Here is a 19,815-nt window from a genome sequence, read left to right as displayed (position 1 = left end):
TGCTGATAAACCAGAGCACTTAGTAAGGCATTTGCTGAGATAACTCTTAGAATTTCTGTATCTTCTCAATAGCTAAACTGTGGAGCCAACCTAGATGCCCTTCAGTGGATGAATGGATAAAAAAAAATGTGGCCATATATACACAATGGAATTTTACTCATCAATAAAAGAGAATAAAATCATGGCATTTGCAGGTAAATGGATGGCGTTGGAGAAGATAATGCTAAGTGAAGTTAGCCAATCCAAAAAAAACAAATGGTGAACATTTTCTCTGATATAAGGAGGCTGACTCATAGTTGGGTAGGGAGGTGGGGAGCATGGGAGGAATAGATGAATTCTAGATAGGGAAGAGGGGTGGGAGGGAAAAGGAGGGGGCAGGGGATTAGCACATCATTATCCAAAGTACATGTATGAAGATACGAATTGGGTGTCAGCATACTTTATATACAAACAGAGATATGAAAAATTATGGCATATATGTGTAATAAAAATTGTAATGCATTCTGCTGTCATTTTTTAAAAATCAATTTAAAAAAAGAATCTCTATGTCTTCAGAAATGAGGACATTGTCTTCCTTGAGAAATGGAGAGGACACCTCTGGTTGGGCATCCTATGACCTAATTTCAGGGAAAATTCATAAGAAGGGGAGAGGAAAGGTGGAAGGGCCCTTCCTGCTTCCGCATTTTCTCAAATGCCAGGTGCCATCTTCTAAGGTAGCATGTCCTGAACCTGTCACTCTCTTAATAAAGAAGCTGCTTCTCTAGAAGTAGCTAGCTTCTCTGATATATCACTAGGTCAACCAGGTCATAGAGATGTGACACTATGACTAGATCAAACCAGAGGTTCTTTGTATAGTTCCTGGTCCAATTACATCAGGACCAACTGGGAGTTTCCTAGAAATAAAAATCTTAGCCCCATCTCACACCTACTGAATTGGAAACTCTAGGGATGGGGTCCAGAGATCTGTGGATGCATTTTTAAACAAGCCCTTCAGATCATTCTGATGACACAAGAGTTTGAAAATGACTAGGTTTGAATAATCAGGACCTCCCCTAAAACTGATGTCAGTTAGCCATGGGCTGAAGAGGGTGTGCTATTTCCCTGACATTTTGATTTTAATAAATCAAAATTAAGATGATTTTATGAAAAAAGAAAGGTATGGTAGGTAAGCATCCAAATGTTCATTAACGTTCCTGAGCACTAACTATAAAACTAGCCTTGAACTAACTATTTTGCATACGTTATATAATGACTCTACAGGGTAGGCAGCATTTTTATACACTTAGTAGCCACAGAAATTGAAGTGCAGAGAGTTTACATAACTTGCATGATATGCTACAACTAACTGGTGGTGCAGCCTGGAGTTCCATCAAAGTGTCTGACTACAAGGGGCTACACGGATTTGTTTCAGCCTGTTTTGGTTTTCAAAGTTTCTCTCTTTGCAAAATTGGGAGGAAACATCCCCTGATCTGTGGTGACTCCCTCACCTGGAGGAAGCCCACTACCCTAGGTGGCACCTGCAGCTTGCCTCTCTCTTAACTCACTTTACAGATTAGGAAACTGAGGCCACGAGAACCTAAAACACTTTCTAAAGCCGGGGACTGCATCTGCACCATGACCAGAATGTGAAATCCTGTTTTCTTAGAATAAGAAGATTTATGAGATCTGTGAAAGGAACATCTGTCTTGGTATTTAGATAAATGTGCTTCATTTTTACATTCATTTAATTTGTTTTTCAATCTGGATTTTTAAATAATTGAGATAGTAGCAGTTTCTTGATTTGAGAAGAAACTGTGGAAGAGAAAAGAACTTAAATGAGTAGTTTTCACTTAGAGAGGAAAGGACCTCTCATTCTTTCATAAACTCTCTTAAAAAAAAAAAAAACTTTCATCTGTGATTGTGGTAGCAGATGTTTTAGCCTCACATTTGACTCCATGGGGATGAACCTCCTTTAAAAAAAAATTGGAAATCAATGCCAAATCAAGTGATGAAGAAAACCAACTAGCTTCTCTTGTTCATCTTCCTTTGCTGTGGGGCATAAGCACTATTTCCATCAGTATTGACCTGGTATCAGACAACCGTCTGTGCTTCTAGTGTGTGCAACAAGATCCTTCAAGTATTCCTAGCCTGACAAAGCCTGGCCTGGCTTTGAAAAAAAATCTATATATTTATTTCCAAAACTTTTACTTGGGACAATATTCAGAAGACTTCTTCTATTTCCATTTCTTTGGTCAAACTGACTGAAAGACCCTGTATGGGCTATCTCCATTTTCTCTAGTTGCTGTTCTTAAATTCCTAAGCTAACCAAAGAGTGGCAAGTAGTCAGAACAGTTAGGCACAGAAAAGTCCAATATGACCTTTTCTCAAACTGTCACTGTAAGAGATAGGAAAAACAAAGTGCTCTTCCTCCTCTCACCCACTCAATGCAGCATGGATGTTCCTAGGACCAGCTCTGGGAGTTTTTCTCCACAGTCTAAGCAGTTCCCTTGCAGCCACCAACTGGATGTCTCATAATTTAAGACACTTGTCTACATGGAGAGCATGAGATCCCACAGGTTGAAAGCTTGGTACCCCACAACCCCCTCCTCAGGTTCCATTAATTTGCTAGAGTAACTCACAAAACTCAGGGAAACATTTTCCTTACTCTTATTCATTTACTCTAAAGGGTGGTACAAAGGCTACAGATTAACTGCCAGATGGAAGATGTTTGAGTCAGCTTTTTCATAGCTGTGACCAAAAGACCTGACAAGAACAATGTAGAGGAGGAAAAGTTTATTTTGGCTCATGGTTTCAGAGGTCTAAGTCCATAGAGAGCCAACTCCATAGCTCTGGGCCCAAGTGAGACTAAACATCTTGGCCAAAGAGTATGGCAGAGGAAAGCCTCCCAGGACCTGGCAATCAGAAAGCTCTGGTCACCAGGGACAAATTGTAAACCACAAACAGTGCCCTATCTCCCCAGTCACACCTTTCCTGCCAAGCACCTGGATTAATCAGTGGATGAACCCACTGATAGGGTTAGAATTCTCATTATCTAATCATTTCACCTCCAAATGTTTTTGCATTGTCTCACACATGAGTTTTGGGGGACACCTCACTCTAAATAATAACAGAAGAAATGCAGAGGAAAAGGCATAGGGAAGGAGCATGAGTATCCATGTCCTCTCTGGACACACCCTCCTCCAGGGCCCCCACATGTTCAGCCATCCTTGTCCTTTAAGGGTTTTATGGAGGCTTCATTACATCTGCATGACTGATTAAATCAGTGGCTACTGGTGATCAACTCAACCTTCAGCTGAGATTTCTAAAGTTCTAATGCTGCCTTGCTCTTCCTAAAATCACTTATCATCCTGAAGTTATTGAGCAGTTTTCTCATTAGCACACAAAAGACACTCATCACAACCCAAAAATTTTACATAAAAAAATAATAACAATAATAACCCAATTGGTAAATGGGCTACAGAACTGAACAGACACTTCACAGAAAAGTACAATCCATCAACAAACATGAAAAAAGTTTATCATCTCTATCAATTAGAGAAATTCAAATCAAAACTACTTTAAGATTTCATCTCACTGAGTCAGAATGGCAATTATCAAGAATTCAAGCAACAATAAGTATTGGCGAGGATGTGGAGAAAAAGGCACACTCATACATTGCTGGTGAGACTGCAAATTGGTGCAACCATTATGGAAAGCAGTATGGAGATTCCTCAGAAAATTGAGAATGGAACCGCCATTTGACACAGCTATCCCACTCCTCAGTCTATATGCAAAGGACTTAAAAATCAGCATACCATACTGACATGGCCACATCAATGTTTACAGCAGCTCAATTCACAATAGCTACACCATAAAACCAACCTAGACACCTTTCAACAGAAGAATGGATGAAGAAAATGTGGTACATATACACAATAGAATATTACTCAGCCTTAAAGAAGAATGAAACTATGGGATTTGCAGGTAAATGGATGGAACTAGAGAATATCAAGCTAAGTGAAATAAGCCAGTCCCAAAAAAAAAACAAAAGCCAAATGTTTTCTCTGATAAGCAGATGCTGATCCATAGTAGGGCAATGGGATAGGGAAGAATGAAGGAACTTTGGTTTGTGTAGAGGGGTGAAGGAGTGGGGTGGGACTGTGGGATTGGGAAGGACAGTAGAATGAGACAGACATTATTACCCTATATACATGTGTGATTACACTAAAGGAGGAAAAGTTACCATGTACAGCCAGAGGAATGAGAAGTTGTGCTCCATTTGTGTAGAACATGTCAAAATTCATTCTACTGACATGTATAATTAACTAGAAAAAAAATTGTTTTAGGTATTGGAAGTGTATTAATATATTGACATCTACATGTAATATTTAAAAGCATAGAAGCCCTGGGCATAGCAAAAAAAAAAAAACTCATCACTCTGGAGTTCCAAGGTTTTTAGGAACTTCTTGCCAGAAACCCCAGGGCAGAGACAAAATATGTATGTATGATCTCTCAATAATCCTCTTCAATTTGGGTACCTAATTTACCACTAGACCATTTTCTAGCTTTATGACAAATATCTTTTCCCACCTCTTGGTGTAGACTTTATGGTCAGTTGACTACTCCCTTACCATGGCCTCATCATATGAAAAATGTATTTCCTTCCCTTAAAGTTGGGCTCTACTAAGTGGTTTGATTTCCAGTGGCAGGAGGAAAAGAACCAAGGGTCCAAAGACTGACTTGAATATTTTTGTTTCCTTTCCTGCTTCTCTGCTATCACTATAAGAACCTGCCGCACTAGACAGCTTTTCCAGGGAGGATAAGAGACATATGAAAGCAATTAAGTCTAGATCTATAGCAGAAAATCAGAGCCATCCCAGACCTACAAATTGAACAAGCTGAGCCCAGCCCAATTGAGCCAAATCTAACCTACACATCCAGCAGCTAAGATGTCATGCATCCTTGTTAATTATTATTGTGATAATAATTAAAACACTCTTCCTTTTAGGGGAAAGTTAGATAATTCTGTGCATAGGATGAGCCTATATAAAATATACCTGCTTTTGAAACAAATATACAGAATGTGGTCAAATTCATAAACTGGTCTCCTTTGGAGGCTACACATTTACTTTTTGAATCTTCTTTCTTCCAAACTAGTTTAGGGAAATGTGCTTAGGAATTGCTTTCTAAATCAATAGCACAGATTCTTGGGTTGTCAACCTAAAAAACAATCAGACAAAGATTCTCCCAAGAATAATGATGAATTTTGGGGGACACAACAGCATTGCATATGTGATAAGCATATTTAAAAAGGGGAAGCAAGGGGAAATTTTTTCAAGGAGAAAATGAGGAGGGTTACATAAGATATTTTGAAATAATAGTGCTTGACCACAAAAATTAATAACAAGGGTTGTACCTCATTGAACAGACCATTTGTTGCTCTGCAGATATCCTTGTAGAAAGTATTTCTTATGTAAGGTTATAATGGCGTCTGCAGTGTTGTGGTTCTGGCAGGGTCCTTTGCAATAGTGGCTGTCACTCAATCATGCATGAAAACTTCTTTATAGTCTCTTGCTTTGCTCTATTCATTTTGTTGAGGTAGACACAAGCAACTCTTTTGATTCTGGCCACTTTCAGAATAAAAAATAGAAAATATTCATTCTTTGAAGGATCTTTTATTGTCTAACGCTAAAACACATTAAGGGATATTTGGATTTATTCAGAGTTATTTTCAATGTTTCTCTTTTTTTATTTTCAGAAAGTCTGAAAAATTAAAATAAAATGGTTCACCTTCAAATTCACAAACACAACTCATTTGTTCCATTGATATAGTCTATTTCCTTTTTTTTTCTCCAATGCATATGTTTTATTAAATTGCCTCAAAAGTTCTTTCCCATAGTGTTGGGCTTCTTGTTATTAAGTTTGCAATGTGAAACTTGAACTGAAAATAAATGTTTGTTATCAACTTGAATCATTTTTATAAGAAGTCAGAAATTTTAATTTTGTTTCACACATATTATTTGACCACAGAATCTTTTCTTTCATACAATGTCTTTTTTGTTGTTGTTGTTTGTTTGTTTTTCTCACCTTGAATTATTTTTAAAACACCTCTGTCTACATGTCTTGTACATAAATTTTATTTCATTTAGGCCAATTACAGCATCTAGAATGTGCACCAATAATTGCCATTCAAGTGTCTCTCTGTTTCCTCTGAAACAAAGTCTTCAGTTGGACGACTGTGGCAGAAAAATTCGATTAGAAGAATTAGGATTAGAAAGCAAGATCCAGAACTATAAAAGTCAAGAAGACTGATGGGTGGCTGAGCTAGATGTCTCTATGGTATGGTATATATTTGATGAAATTTTGAGCAAAAGAATTCTCTACTTTAATCCAGTTCCACTTGGCTTATTTTATGAGTTACACTATCCTCTGTACATGGAGTTTTAACTTGTGATACCTGACTTTTGGGCTTTGATCTGTTAAAAGCATCATTTCTTTCAATGCAGTAAAGGCTGTAAGCCCATGAAAATGTTGATGTCAGTGAAATCTAGATCGTGGATGGGTCTAAGGTCTGCCACACCCACATGTGTAGTGCCACTCAGCAGCAGTATCCTCCAGATTATATGTTACCAACCAGCCAAGGATTTTTTGTTGTTGTTAAATTTATATGAAAATCATTAAAATGCAAAAAACAACAAAAAAACATTTTGGTGTTGGCAACTCTCAGCTTTTAGTGTTACCATTTCTTGGTGTAACCAGCTCAGCCATGGGCTCGTCTCAGTTTGAGATAGAAATCACAAAAAGCAATACCATCTCAAAGCGGCTTATTGGGGCTTATACTGGAGCACAAGGAAGGAAAGGCATAGGATGGGTTCCCCACAGACTGTTCCATTGAGGACAGGAAGAATACTGTTTATAAAATCAAAAATGGTGGGTTGGCAGAGGCACAATCAGCTGTTACACACAACCACAGAATTCTGCTCCACCACATCAGTTCTTTGGTCTTGATCACAGGATTTGCACTTGACTGGCAACCTGCTCAAGCACTTTGGGTCCATGCAAACTCGGTTTACAAGAGATGGTGGAGGAACACACTACTGCCACTTCAGGAGGCTACAGAAAAATCCCTTGGCAAGCCAGGAGGAGCATCTTTAGCTAGGTCCAGCAGGGCAGCCGCAGTTATAGATAGCAGCTATTAGCAGCAGCAGCTGCCGTGGATGCCCCAGTAGCCACAAAAGTGTCAAGGGAGACACTGGTGTCTGCCAGTTATCTTCCAAACTATAGCCAAGACTAGACAACAAGCTGGCACCCAGCATACAGACACCAGGACCCTGATTCTGATCCTTGCCCTATCACCACAGCATTCCACAGGCCAGATGTCACCGCCCAGCTGTACTCCAGAACAGTGGAGTCCATCCACAAAAACAACTTTGTCCAACCATAAATAAATAAATAAATTGCATCCTTTGGGATGAAGAGGCCCCTCTGTTCTCTCTCACATGGCCTTATTTCTGTGCAAATACTTGCAAAAACAATTTTTGCCTCCAATTCAAAGGAGTGATACTAATGCCTAAAGATGAGTCATAATCAACAAATATGACAAGCTATATTTCACAAAATTACTTCATTTAGCACCCAGTAAAACATCTGCTTATAGAAATGAATTCATGATGAGCTTTTCTAAATAACTAAATGTTTTCTTTTTAAGTCAATTTCTTTTAAAATGTATCTTATTCTTTATAATTGTGGTATACTTGCTAACTTGTTTCCTTTCTTCAATTTAATATTCGATCATAAATATATAACTATATATATTTAATAAGCATATTATATTTTAGAATTAAAGACATCACTTTTTAAAGTTGGACATTAAGCTATGGGCTTTGGGGAATAAATACTACTAAAAGGAACATACCTATGTGTGAATTTTCCCTTTCATATTAGTTACTCGTGAAAGATTGCTAGATATAAAGCTATTGGATCAACTATTAGATCCACAGAAATGTTCATAGTATGGTTTCCAAAGAAATTGTACCTAGTGAGGTACTACTTCTAGAAGGTGATGTCTACTTTGCTGAAGTAAAAGAACACCAATGTCACCACAATTTTACAAGTATTAGATGTTGTAATTTGTAAATAATTTTTGTTGATACAGTAAGCAAACAAGTTACCTCTTGGGAATGGGGCTGTAGCTCAGTGGTAGAGCACTTGCTTCGCATGTCTGAGGTACTGGTTTCAATCATCAGCACCACATAAAAATAAATAAATAAAGATACTGGACTGGCAGAACAGCCCCAGAGGCCTGCAGAGGGGCAGTGCTGCTGCCTGTGCCTGCAAAGTAGGCAGAACTGCGACCACGGACAGAACAAGCCTAGTGGCTCGCAGAGGGACAGAGCCGCCGCCCACGCCTGCAAGGTAGGCGGACCTGCTACCGACCTGCAGAGCAGGCCCAGCGGCCTGCCGGCGTGGTAGGCACATTGCCCCAATTGGAGGTGGGGCAGAGCCGCCGCCCGCGCCTGCGAGGGAGACTTTGCAACTATACAAGACCAATATAAATATATAGGGGGAAAATTCAATAGCACAACAGTTTCACCAAGTAGAAAGGAACGCGAACAGTATGAAGAGACAAGGAAAGAAAGGACCACAAGCAATGCAGGNGCCACATGAGGTTACTGTTGGCCTGTGCCTGATGTAACTGAGGCATTGATTTTGTAATTTTATTTCATTTCAATTAGTTTCAGTGTAAATAACTAACCAGATTGTTTCATGAGAAGCCCTTTAGCTGTGCTTCCAGGAGAAAGTCCTCTATCTTGTGGGAATTCAAGAAAAAGGAGTCATCAATCATTCTTTAGACATGTTTTAGCAACTCCTCCAAACTCTGAGAGTCTGCAATGTTAAAAAATGAGCCAGGTGACCCATTTGAAGAGGAGGAGGAAGTATCTACACTTGCATCAGTTGAACCAATGGCCAGCCTTGGGAATTAGCTCAGTAGCCTGGTCTGCTTGATCTGTAATAGATTCAACATGCAGAAGTGCTCCTCTTTCTTAGCAGAGGCCAGGTTATCTTTTAGTCAAAAGTGTAGGCATTGCCTCAGAAAAAGCTGGACCAACCTTTGCCTCAAGAGTGTATCCTGAGTGGTTTAAATCCATTACAGCAGCCCATGAATCAGACACCCACCTGTGATGTCAGGTTATAGTATTATATGGCAACTGGTTGTCTGGGGAAGGAAGAATGGGGACAGGCTGCTTTTGAAAAATTGTTTTCTAGAAAAACACTAGAAGAGATACTTTATCTTCCCGTGTGGTTTGTCATCTGCGAATGTGATGCTTAGGACTTCAGCAGCCTAGAACTTCAGCAGCCTTATAGTGATCATGAAGAGAACTAGTCTGAATGTTAACCCATCCTTCTGAGAATGGCAGGGCAGAAAGCGGAAAAGAACCTGGGCTTTTGATGATAATGTTGAGCCTCTAAACCAACTGATCCTAGAGTCATCCTACCTTTCTTCTTCTCTTTATAGGAAATAACATAAATATGATTTTGATTCTCTGGGCCACTTTGGGTTGGGTTTTCTGTTACTGGCACCAAAAGCATTCTGATATGGCTGCTACCTATTAAGTCATAGACAGGCACTTAAGAGGCATTACTTCATTTAATCCTTGCAGCAACCATCCAAAGCAAATTTCATTAACTCCATTTTTCATCTCAAGAGAGATGAAGTTAGAAAAGTCACTTGGTGGGTCATGGCAGCATCCTCTATGCCTCTGCAAGAAGAGGAGTGAGGTAGAGTGCTGAAATGTCTAGCCTAGCATCCCCAGGGCCTACCATAGTAACTGCTTACCAAAAATTTGTTGAATAAGTGAGCAAAAAAGAAAATAAAAAAGGGGGGTGGAGGGCTATGAAAATGCTTCGTCTTGAAAAACTTGCATGCTTTACTTGTATGATAAGGAAGGAAAATTAGTCATCATGGGAAGTAAAAGTATATTATAAAAATATTACCTTTAAAATAGTATTTACTGAATATTTATGAATCAACAAGAAAATCATTTCTATTTTTTTTTTTTAAAAAGGCCACTTGAATAATAAATGCCAAGACTGAGATTCAGGTGTGCCTGATGCCAAAATCCAGGTACCTGTCTTCCAGTTCCTGCCTCTTTATATCCCAAAGAGCATGTGAATTTGCAGACAATCTGAAGGTGGCCTGTTTTCCTGCACTCAGCTGCATTACTTTTCCCATCATCTGTAGAATAAAGTGATCTGCTCGCATGATCTCACTCGACTATGATTATAAATAGAAAACAATTAAAGCTGTGATTCATTTCAATTTTATTTCAAAAGCACTCCCTTCACACTTCTGACAGCTGAGAAAGCTGGCTTTGAAGCCGGAAACTGCTCCTCCCATCAGACCCTCTAAGGGTCCCCGTCTGACTTGCCTGATACACAAAGCTGGCTAGATAGGGTGTGGTTGGGGCTGTTAAGGGGCAAAACACACCCTTCTGCTCGCTTCCCTGTCCCAGGCAACAGAACACCTCAGCACCTCGGGCCTGACACCAAGGCAGGGAGCAATTCAGAGAATCCAAGGCTCTTCCAACCAAGAGTGAAGGTGTGCACTTGTGAATGATGGAGGAAGGGATGAGTCCAGCGCCATGCAGCCATTCTCGGTCAACTGTAAGGTGAGCTACTTCATAAAATGATGCATGCTAATAGGTTCATTTGCTTGCTTTGTTTCAATTCTCAGGATGGACTTTCTCTCCTACCTGGGTAACAAAAATTTGTAAGGTTCTTCATTTGGTTGTCATGGAGGTAGCTTTGAAGCCAAAATGTATGCCCATCTTGATGGCTCAAGACTATTCATAAACTTTGAAAGCATTTAAATGGGAAAGCAAAAAGAATAGGACACTCTACGTAATAATATTAAGTAGATATTTTCCCCTCCAGGAGGTGAAGCTCATTCCCTTGAGTGCTGGTTAGACATAGTACAAATATAGTATGGAAAGGGCAAAATAGGAACATTATAATGGAGAAATTTGGCAAACAGTCCCCTATTCAAGTGATCAAGTCTAAAAGTACAAGTGATGAAGTCTAAAAGTACAAGTGATGTCACATGGGGATCATGAACCCCTGCTGTGATGAGAGAACTTCACCTCTGTGGTTTTTCTCCCAGATCCTGTAACCCTAAACTAATCATGAGAAAAATTTAAAAATAAATAAATAAATAAAGCCAAGGACCCTTCCACACAATATTTACCAGTACTCCCTAAAACTGTCAAGGTTACCCAGAACAAAGACCAAGAAACTGTCACAGGCCAGAGGGGACTGAAGGAAATATGACAACTAAATTCCAGGTAGTACCCTAGACGGCAGCCTGAAACAGAAAACAGATATTGATGGAAAAGTTGGTAAAAGCTGAATAAAGGTGGTAGTTGAGTTAATGGCTAGGTACCGATGTTGGTTTCTTAGTTTTGACAATGATACCACAGAAACTAAGGTGTTAACTTTAGTAGAATGGGGTGAAGAGGCTGTGGAGACTCTATATCATCTTTGCAACTTTTCTGCAAATCTAAAGTTATTCCTAAATGAAAAGTTCATTTAACATGGGGGAAGAGAGAGAGAGAGAGAGAGAGAGAACAGTGTCCTCTTCTCCACCTTCCAGGACCACTTGCATCCATGCCCAACTGCGTGCACTTAGGTCTTTGGCAGTTGGGTTTGGGATGAGAATAAAAAGTAGGTTAAGAGAAAACAAAGGGACTGGAAGAAGGGAATAGGGAAAAAATTAGATGAAAAGAGGAAATATGTAAAGGGAAAGGGGAAGAGGAGTTAGAGAAGGAGAGGAAAAGAAAAGGCTGGAGGAGCAAGAGGAAGAGAAAGAAAGAGCAGAAGGAGGAGGAAGGAAGAGGGGGGTAAGAAAAGGACAAGAGAAAGGTAAAAAAAAAAAAAAGATACTGTGTCCATCTACAAATAAAAAATATTTTTTAGGGCTGGGGTTGTAGCTCAGTGGTAGAATGTTTGCCTAGCATGTGTGAGGCACTGGGTTCAATTCTCAGCACCATATGAAAAAAAAATTTTTTATAAGTTACCTTTTTATATTTTGAAAGCTGAAATTTATCTGATTACAAGCCGGTGTATATATTTTCTCATATTTATTTGTTTCACGTCACATGTTTATTAGTCATCTTTTCATGAATTTTATTTTTTTAATTCCAGCCCTGTCCCATGGGCCACACTGTGTTGTCTCGAGGACAGACCCTAGGCTCCCTGGGAGCTCCAGGCATGGGCAATATCTCAATTTTTTTGTTTGTTTGTTTGTTTTATACTTAGCAAAGAAATGACATCAGCTAAAGAACCAAGGGTGTCACAACATACAACTAAACTGATCATGGTCACTCCAAATGAATTTGGGGACTAAATAAAGACACAGACACAGAAAGTAACTTTTCTTTGGGTTCAATGACCACTCCTCAGCCGCAGCTCCCACAAGGGGGGCAAGGCAGGCAAGAAAGAGAGCAAGGAACATGTTCTGAACCCTTTTATGGGGAGAAGCCATTCAAATAAGGTAAGGGGTCAGGTTTCAGGAGGTTGAGTCTAGCTTTGTTTTGTCTTGCTGTCAGCAGATTGACTGACATCTTGGAAGGCCATGCCTATCTCATGTGCTATGTGGGGATCATAGGCAGCACGAGGGAAGAGGACACATAGGTCGCCAGCCCAGAGAGGCAACATCAGTCCAGTCCACTTTGTGTGCTCAGTGCTCATAGTTCACACACACACAGCCCATGGCTGGCTTGGCACATACATAGCTCCTGTCCAGAGTGGCTCCTGACACAGGGTCTCACAATCTTAAAAAATAAAAATAAATGAATAAATAGAAGGAAGATCAGCAGTATAGAGAAAGAAGAACAGGAGGAGGGAGGGAGGAAAATAGGGGAGGAAGAGGAAGCACTGAGGACTGAAATGAAGCAAATTAAATTCCATGCATGTATGAGTATGTCAAAATGAACCCCACTATTATGAACAACTCTAATGCACTAATTAAAATATTTAAAAATGAATGATCTAACTTTGTGACTCAGTAGCCTTATGTGTTCCAGCCAACAAAAGAAGAGTTTGAAAATACCTGTCATCTAAAAGAAAATGGGGAGGGGGAGGGACACTGGGGAATGGTATTGGCCAAGTTCTATGGTTATATTGTGTGCATGCACAAATATGTAACAACAAATCCCGCCACTATGTACAATTACAATGCACCAATAAAAATATGGGAAGCCCGGTGCAGTGGTGCAAGCCTGTAATCCTAGCAGCTCAGGAGGCTAAAGCAGAAAGATTGCAGGTTCGAAGCCAGCCTCGGCAACTTAGCAAGGCTGTAAGCAACCTAGTGAGACCTTATATCAAAATAAAAATAAATAAATGAAAGAGCTGGGGATGTTGACTCAGTGGTTATGCACCCTTGAGTTCAAGCCCCAGTACCAAAAATAAAAATAAAATAAAAGGGAAAAAAAGCATCAGTGACTTGCTGAGGGAGGGGGAAAGACAGGCCTCAAAAAGCAATGTAGCTCAGTGGTAGAGCACTTGTCTCGCACGAGGCCATGGATTCAATCCGCAGCATCACATAAAGATAAATAAATAAAATAAAGATATTGTGTCCATCTACAACTTTAATATTTTTTAATAATGAAGAAACTATTAAAAAAAAACATGAGTCTTTGCTGACAAATACAGTAAAGATGTTTCCACCCTATCATGTCCTTTGAAAATCTCCAGTTGAGGTATTAAGGGAGAAACTGTGGTAAGAACATAGACTAGGCTAGAGCTCATTAGTGAACTGGAATATAAACAACTTTTATGAAGTAGACAGAAGCACAAGAGTTTTTGAAGCCACTCAAAAGTGAAACTGGAACTAATGGGCAAAGCCTGAAAGCTATCGCTGCTCTCGAAGTCTACAGCAAGGACCTGCAGTGGGGCTCCTACACTCCATGCTCGGGACAGGCTGGGCCACGCCAGGCTGAGCTCATGTTCACAGTTGGGAATACCAATGTGAGTGGTGTCCCTGGACCCTCAAACACATAAGAGCCCTCTTGAGGATAATGACAAGTATTCTTAGAGGGCACATGGCATCATGTTTAAGGGCAGGAAGATTTGGTTTTGATCTGTACATCTTTCTGGTTGAGTGACCTTGAAAACATGACTACCTCTCTCTCTAACCCTCAGTTCCACACGTGTCATCTAAAGGGTCATGTAGGGGGAAAATCATATCCCCCCAGAGTCTTAATTGAAATTGATCACTGTTATAAAAAAAAATGGATTAACAAGAGAAAAACAAACAAGTTCATTAACAGGAACATTTCCTATGCACTTGGGAGACACAGAGAGAAGGAGCAGTTCTCAAAGAGGTGTCTTTGAATTTCAGCTTCTACAGCATCTTTAACGACAACAAGGGGAAAAAAAAGTAAATTTTAGAGATGTAACAAAGCAAGGGAAAAACTAACTCCCTAGGGGAAGCCACTTAAGGAAAGGCAAATACCTGGCTCAGACAGGTTAGTTCATAAGGCCTGTTAAACCAGATTCCATTGGTGCTTTGAGATTCCTCATTGCTAGGCTCATCGGCTGATACAAGAGGAAGGCTGTCTGCACTGGTTAACTTAGTTCTTCCTGGTAGAGAGCAGGGGCAGGACACCTGGTCTTTGTCAATCTATGTTCCACTTTCCTGAATCTGCTGCTCCTTGTCTTCAGCTCAACTAACCTTCGTATTTGGGGCCGCCATATTCCTATCTCCCTCAGAACTGGCGAGGCTTATCCCCTGTGAGTTGCTTCTAAGTGAGAGAACATACAGAAACTGCTCCACTCCGTGCCCAGCTGGAGAGCACCCTCAGCAAATCTAGGCGATCTCTTTTGTTTGTAAAAGAAATTCAAACAAGAATGACATTTTAAGAGTTCTCTAAAGGACGAAAACGGAGAACAGGGACATACTAAGTGGCATATTGCCAGATCTGGCTTTGCACCTTTGCTCCCAATAGCCTCCAGTGACGGTCTGGATGTGAGGTGTCCTCCAAAAGTTCATGTGTGAGACAATGCAAGAAGGCTTCGAGGAGAAATGATTGGGTTAGGACAGCCTTAACCCAATCAATGAGTTAATCACCTGGTGGGATTGAGTGGTAATTGAAGGCAAGTGGCTGAAGGGGGTGGGCATTGTAGGCGTGGCTTTGGGTATATATTTTGTATCTGGCAAGTGGAGTCTCTCTCTGCTTCTTGATCATCATGTGAGCCGCATCCTTTCGACATACTCTTCTGCCATGTTGTTCTGCCTCACCTGGAGCCCCGAGGAATGGAGCCAGCTGTCTGTGGCCTGGGACCTCTGAAACTGTGAGCCCTGAAATAAACTTTTAAAACTGTTCTTGTCAGGTCTTGAAGTCGCAGCAGCAAAAAAAGCTGACTGAAACCCCCTCCCTGCCCATATCATACAGCAACCAGCAGCCAATAAGAGCCTTCCATGCAACTTGAGATGATTCTCAGGGTCTGTCTTGAATTTCACAATGAATTGTGATTTCTCATTAATATAGTAATGTAAATTTAATAATAACATGCTTAATCCTCGTTGCTTTTTAAAATCTTGATTATCTGCCAATCACTATTGTGCCAGACCCTTATTACATATGGCAATAGCACTCTGCTCTGATGAACATTATTATTACAATGTAGTTGAATGAAGGATTCTTCTCAGCAGCTGGCATCCGAGGGTCCCTTTGAAGGCAACTGTTTTGTTTAGAAGCCACTTCCATAAAAGACAGATCATGTACACCTTTTTCTCCTTTCTGCTGCTTGAGGCATGGGCTGATGTCTAGCACCCCATTTGGGGAGATGAGGGCAGGAATTGCAGCCTAGTGATGGGGAAGGAGAAACTAGTGACAACCAGAATGCCACATGGCTGGATCCACTACAACAGCCTTTACTGGAAAAGGCATGGGGCGGGGGGGGGATTTTAAAACTCTCTTTCAAGCTATTATCCTCAAGTCTCTGCCAATCACAGCTCATTTTAATCCTAACTGGTAGGAGAAGTCATGAACTTTACCCAAAGTCCAATCTTATTTATGATCAAATAATAGAAATAGCTCAAATCTGGGCCGCTACTATTTTAAAGATGAGGAAATACACAGTCAATGAGGTTAAGTGACCTTCCCAAGGCCAGATACGTGGCAGAACTGGAATTTAAGCCAAGGTTTACCTGACTTAAAGCCTGCATTCTTTTTCTGTAGTTTCTCTCTTCCCCACCCCCAGTGACAATTAGCCGCTAGACCCAGAAGAAAGCCCACCTCCTCCCCAATCCAGTTGAAACCACTTCCCTGAGTTCTGTCCTGCTCTGTCCCACTGTATCTCCTGAGCTATACTTTCCATAAGGTGTTCATTACAATTAGGCACAAATGCACTTTTTTCCCTTCTGGTTGAGTAATGGTGAGATTCAAGAGAATTTCTAAATATATGAGGATAATACATTCAAATCAGGTATGAAAGGAAACTAGAGGTGTTCAGGGTATGTCCTTCAACCTCCTGAGATTGATATCAGGGGAAAACATGCCCTTTCACAAAAGATTCAGAATGCCATTGTGGAAGAGAAAATGCTAAGCTGCCTTGACCCTTTTGGCATTTCTTTGGATCAAGTTTAATAAATTCTTTCTTAAAATAATTTTTTTCTATTATGAAAGTAGTTCATGTTCATTATAGAATAATTATAAAATAAAGAAGGGTTCTAACCCAGTAAGAATCACTATTAATATTAATATAAGCAATCTCTTTGCTTCATAACCTTTGTAAAAATACAAAAACATATAGAATGGTTATTAACAAAAACTATTTTATTTTTCAAATTATAGGTACAGATCGCAAAAAAAAACTGGAAATTAAGAAGTATGAAAAATAAAATCATCCAGAATGTCAATGCCCAGAGAAAATTAATGATAAACATTTTAGTGTTTAGGAACCTTCTTGCTATATATTTTTACATCATTGAGATCAAACTGTAGAGACTAAATTTTAAATAAATTCAATACTGAAACACCCGGGTTCTAAAAAGAAGATGCTTCAAAGAGTCTCTCCCTGGTAACTTGCTATCTAAGGTCATTAATATGAATTTTAAAGAAGCAGAAAATCATAGCTCAAGTTCTTCAGCAAAGAAACTGTCTAATGGCATGCTCTTTGCAACTGTTGAGTTTGTGGAAGAAAAAATATGTTTTGTTTAGCAATTTTTCTGGCACAATATCCTGAGCATATAATTTTGTGATTCTTAGTAAGTTTTGCAAAATAACACCAATTATTATTTCAAGTGGTTTTCAGACGGGGCAACAACATCCTTCTAAATTGTGGTGGGAAGAACGTTCTCCCCCCTCCCAAAAAAAAAAAAAAAAAAAAGAAAGAAATCCTAATACTGTAAAAAGAACAAAAAAAAATGAAGAGAGACCCACTTCTTCCCTTTCACATCAACCATTTAATTTTTCTTCTCACCTCTTGCCTTCACCCTGTGTATTAATACATCTGCTATGTTCATTTACAGGGTATGCAAGTTCTTGCTACACCTATGATTCTTCTTTCCCGCTTTCTGCTCCCACAGTTTTCTAGTGACTGTGTCTTCCTTTTTTAAATAGATTTTTTATTTTTAATTGGCATACAGGGACTGCCTTTTCTGAATAGATTAAGACAGATGAAGGAGGCAGCAGCTCACACTGTAAAACCACACAAAGGTGCAATGGAAACCCGGGTCCAAGGAGTCCTTAGAGTCCTCCAGCTCTGGTATTATGGGCATGATTAAATGAGTCCCCCCAAAATCCACACCACCGTGCACGCTCTGTAGGGTCAGCCCTTTATAATTGTAATGCACATAAAGCCCTATGTTACAACTTCAGAGCAGTGTCGTGTTTAAAGAAGTAGAGCCCAGGAGTTTTTAATCTTCTTTCTTATTTCCTTCAAATATTAAAGGGTATCCACAGCTACTCATTAAAACTCCCAGAAGTGCCTCTTTGGTATTCCCAAAAAATACCTCTTGCTCTCATTTTTACCTCACATCCCTAATAGCCTGGTGCCTCAGTGGACTCTTTCCTCCTCCATCTCCAGGAACAAGATCTTGGCTCCCCTCTCTCCCACTAGACTTGGGATTCTCTCATTCCTCTAAGCTTCTATTTCCTCATGAGAAACGTAATATGCCCAGTCCTTTCTTGGAAGAGAAGGGAGAGAGGAGCAAAGAGGACAAAGGGCAGGTGAAAGAAAGCTGAGATTTGATTATCACCCAACATATAATATGGTGCGGGATTTTGAACAGTCATAGAGGAATGAGATGTTGGAGGTTTATGTGGAGGAAACTCATGAGGTTACAACCCAAGGCATCACTCCTCCAGGAACTCAGATGGGTGCAAACCATTGTCTCCCCCATGCCCACTCTTCTCAAGTTCCAAAACTCTTGCCCAAGAGACTGGAGGGAGGGGCATTGAAGAACAAGCTCATTCTATGTCCAAGTTCATGGGGACAGCCTCTGAGAACACATAGCACCCTGGAGATCTAACACTGCCAACCTTCATCAACACTCCCCATCCCCACCTTCTCCCAGCTGCTGCCAGTCACCAGCAACATCACCCACACAGCTACCTGGATATAATTTACTAACTTTTTTTTCTTTTTGAAGAAATGTTTCAAATATGAAAAATTGAGAATAGTTTAATCCTTAACATATTGCTGTGTGTTTCAGAGACTTTTTATAATTTTATTCTTGTTGAATCAATAAGACATTCTCGTGGTTCAAATTATAAAAGATAAATAAGGATGTATAATAAAAAAAAAAAATCACCGTTACCCGGGCATCCAGTTCCCTACCCCCAGAGGCTACCTTGTTTCAAATATTTTTTAAGAAACAAAACATTATAGATCCAGTTAAGGTTTTCTTTTCTCCATTCTCCTTCCATGCTCCCTAGAGGCAGCCATTATCATGAATTTGATGCATGCTTCCAAAGCCTTTTTATGGCTTTTACATACATATGCATGTACCTATGAACAAGAGAATGTTATACTCTGTGCTTTTTGTAGTTTACATCAATAGAATCGTAGTGCCACTCTATGTGCCAGTTCATTTCTTTTAACTGTTATATGGTATTCTATGGTATGATTCTATTGTATTTTACCCATCCATTTTCCTATTTATTCTTCTCTATTTTCCTTTTTTTAAAACCAATGTTTCCACTTTCATGTTTTTTAAATTAAAATAACTTTTAGGCCCATTTCTCCCTAGATGAATCTATAAATTCTAAATAATCCTATCAAAACTTCTAGGAGGAGGTTTTCCAAGATGGCGGAATAGAGTTGGTTCCTTTCCTGGCTGCTCCATGGCGTGAAACCAAGAAAGGAGACAGGGAGTGTCTCAGAAAGGTGGGTGAACAAAAAAAAGTGGGGAGGGAGACTTTACTGGAATTTAAAACTGGACATTCAAAGCACATTGGGATCTCAGGAGGTTGGATATAATAAAATAAGGAAGAAATCCCTAGCAGCACAGCCACTACCATAGCAGGACTGGAAGAACCAGCCAGAGAAGTCCCTCTGAGAGCAAAGTGGAGGGGTGAGGGAATTAAAGGAATCCACATTTTTAGGAGGCCTGAGGCTTGTCTGGGTATGGGGCATTTAGAGATCAAGGACATTGCCTGACTAATCTAAAAGGCATGCTGCACAATATCCTTATGTGGGAAAGAAGCCACCATCTCTCCAGGTAGCATGTGGAGAACAAAGGAGAAAACCATTTTGCAGCCACAGAATGGAGATCAGCCTGGGGGCCGGCAGCGGAAGGAGCTGATTCTGGCAAACCCGAAATGCAGGCCC

This window comes from Marmota marmota, unplaced genomic scaffold (assembly GCF_001458135.2).
Source record: "Marmota marmota marmota unplaced genomic scaffold, marMar, whole genome shotgun sequence".
Taxonomy (NCBI): Eukaryota; Metazoa; Chordata; class Mammalia; order Rodentia; family Sciuridae; genus Marmota; species Marmota marmota.
This window is presented reverse-complemented; position numbering follows the sequence as displayed.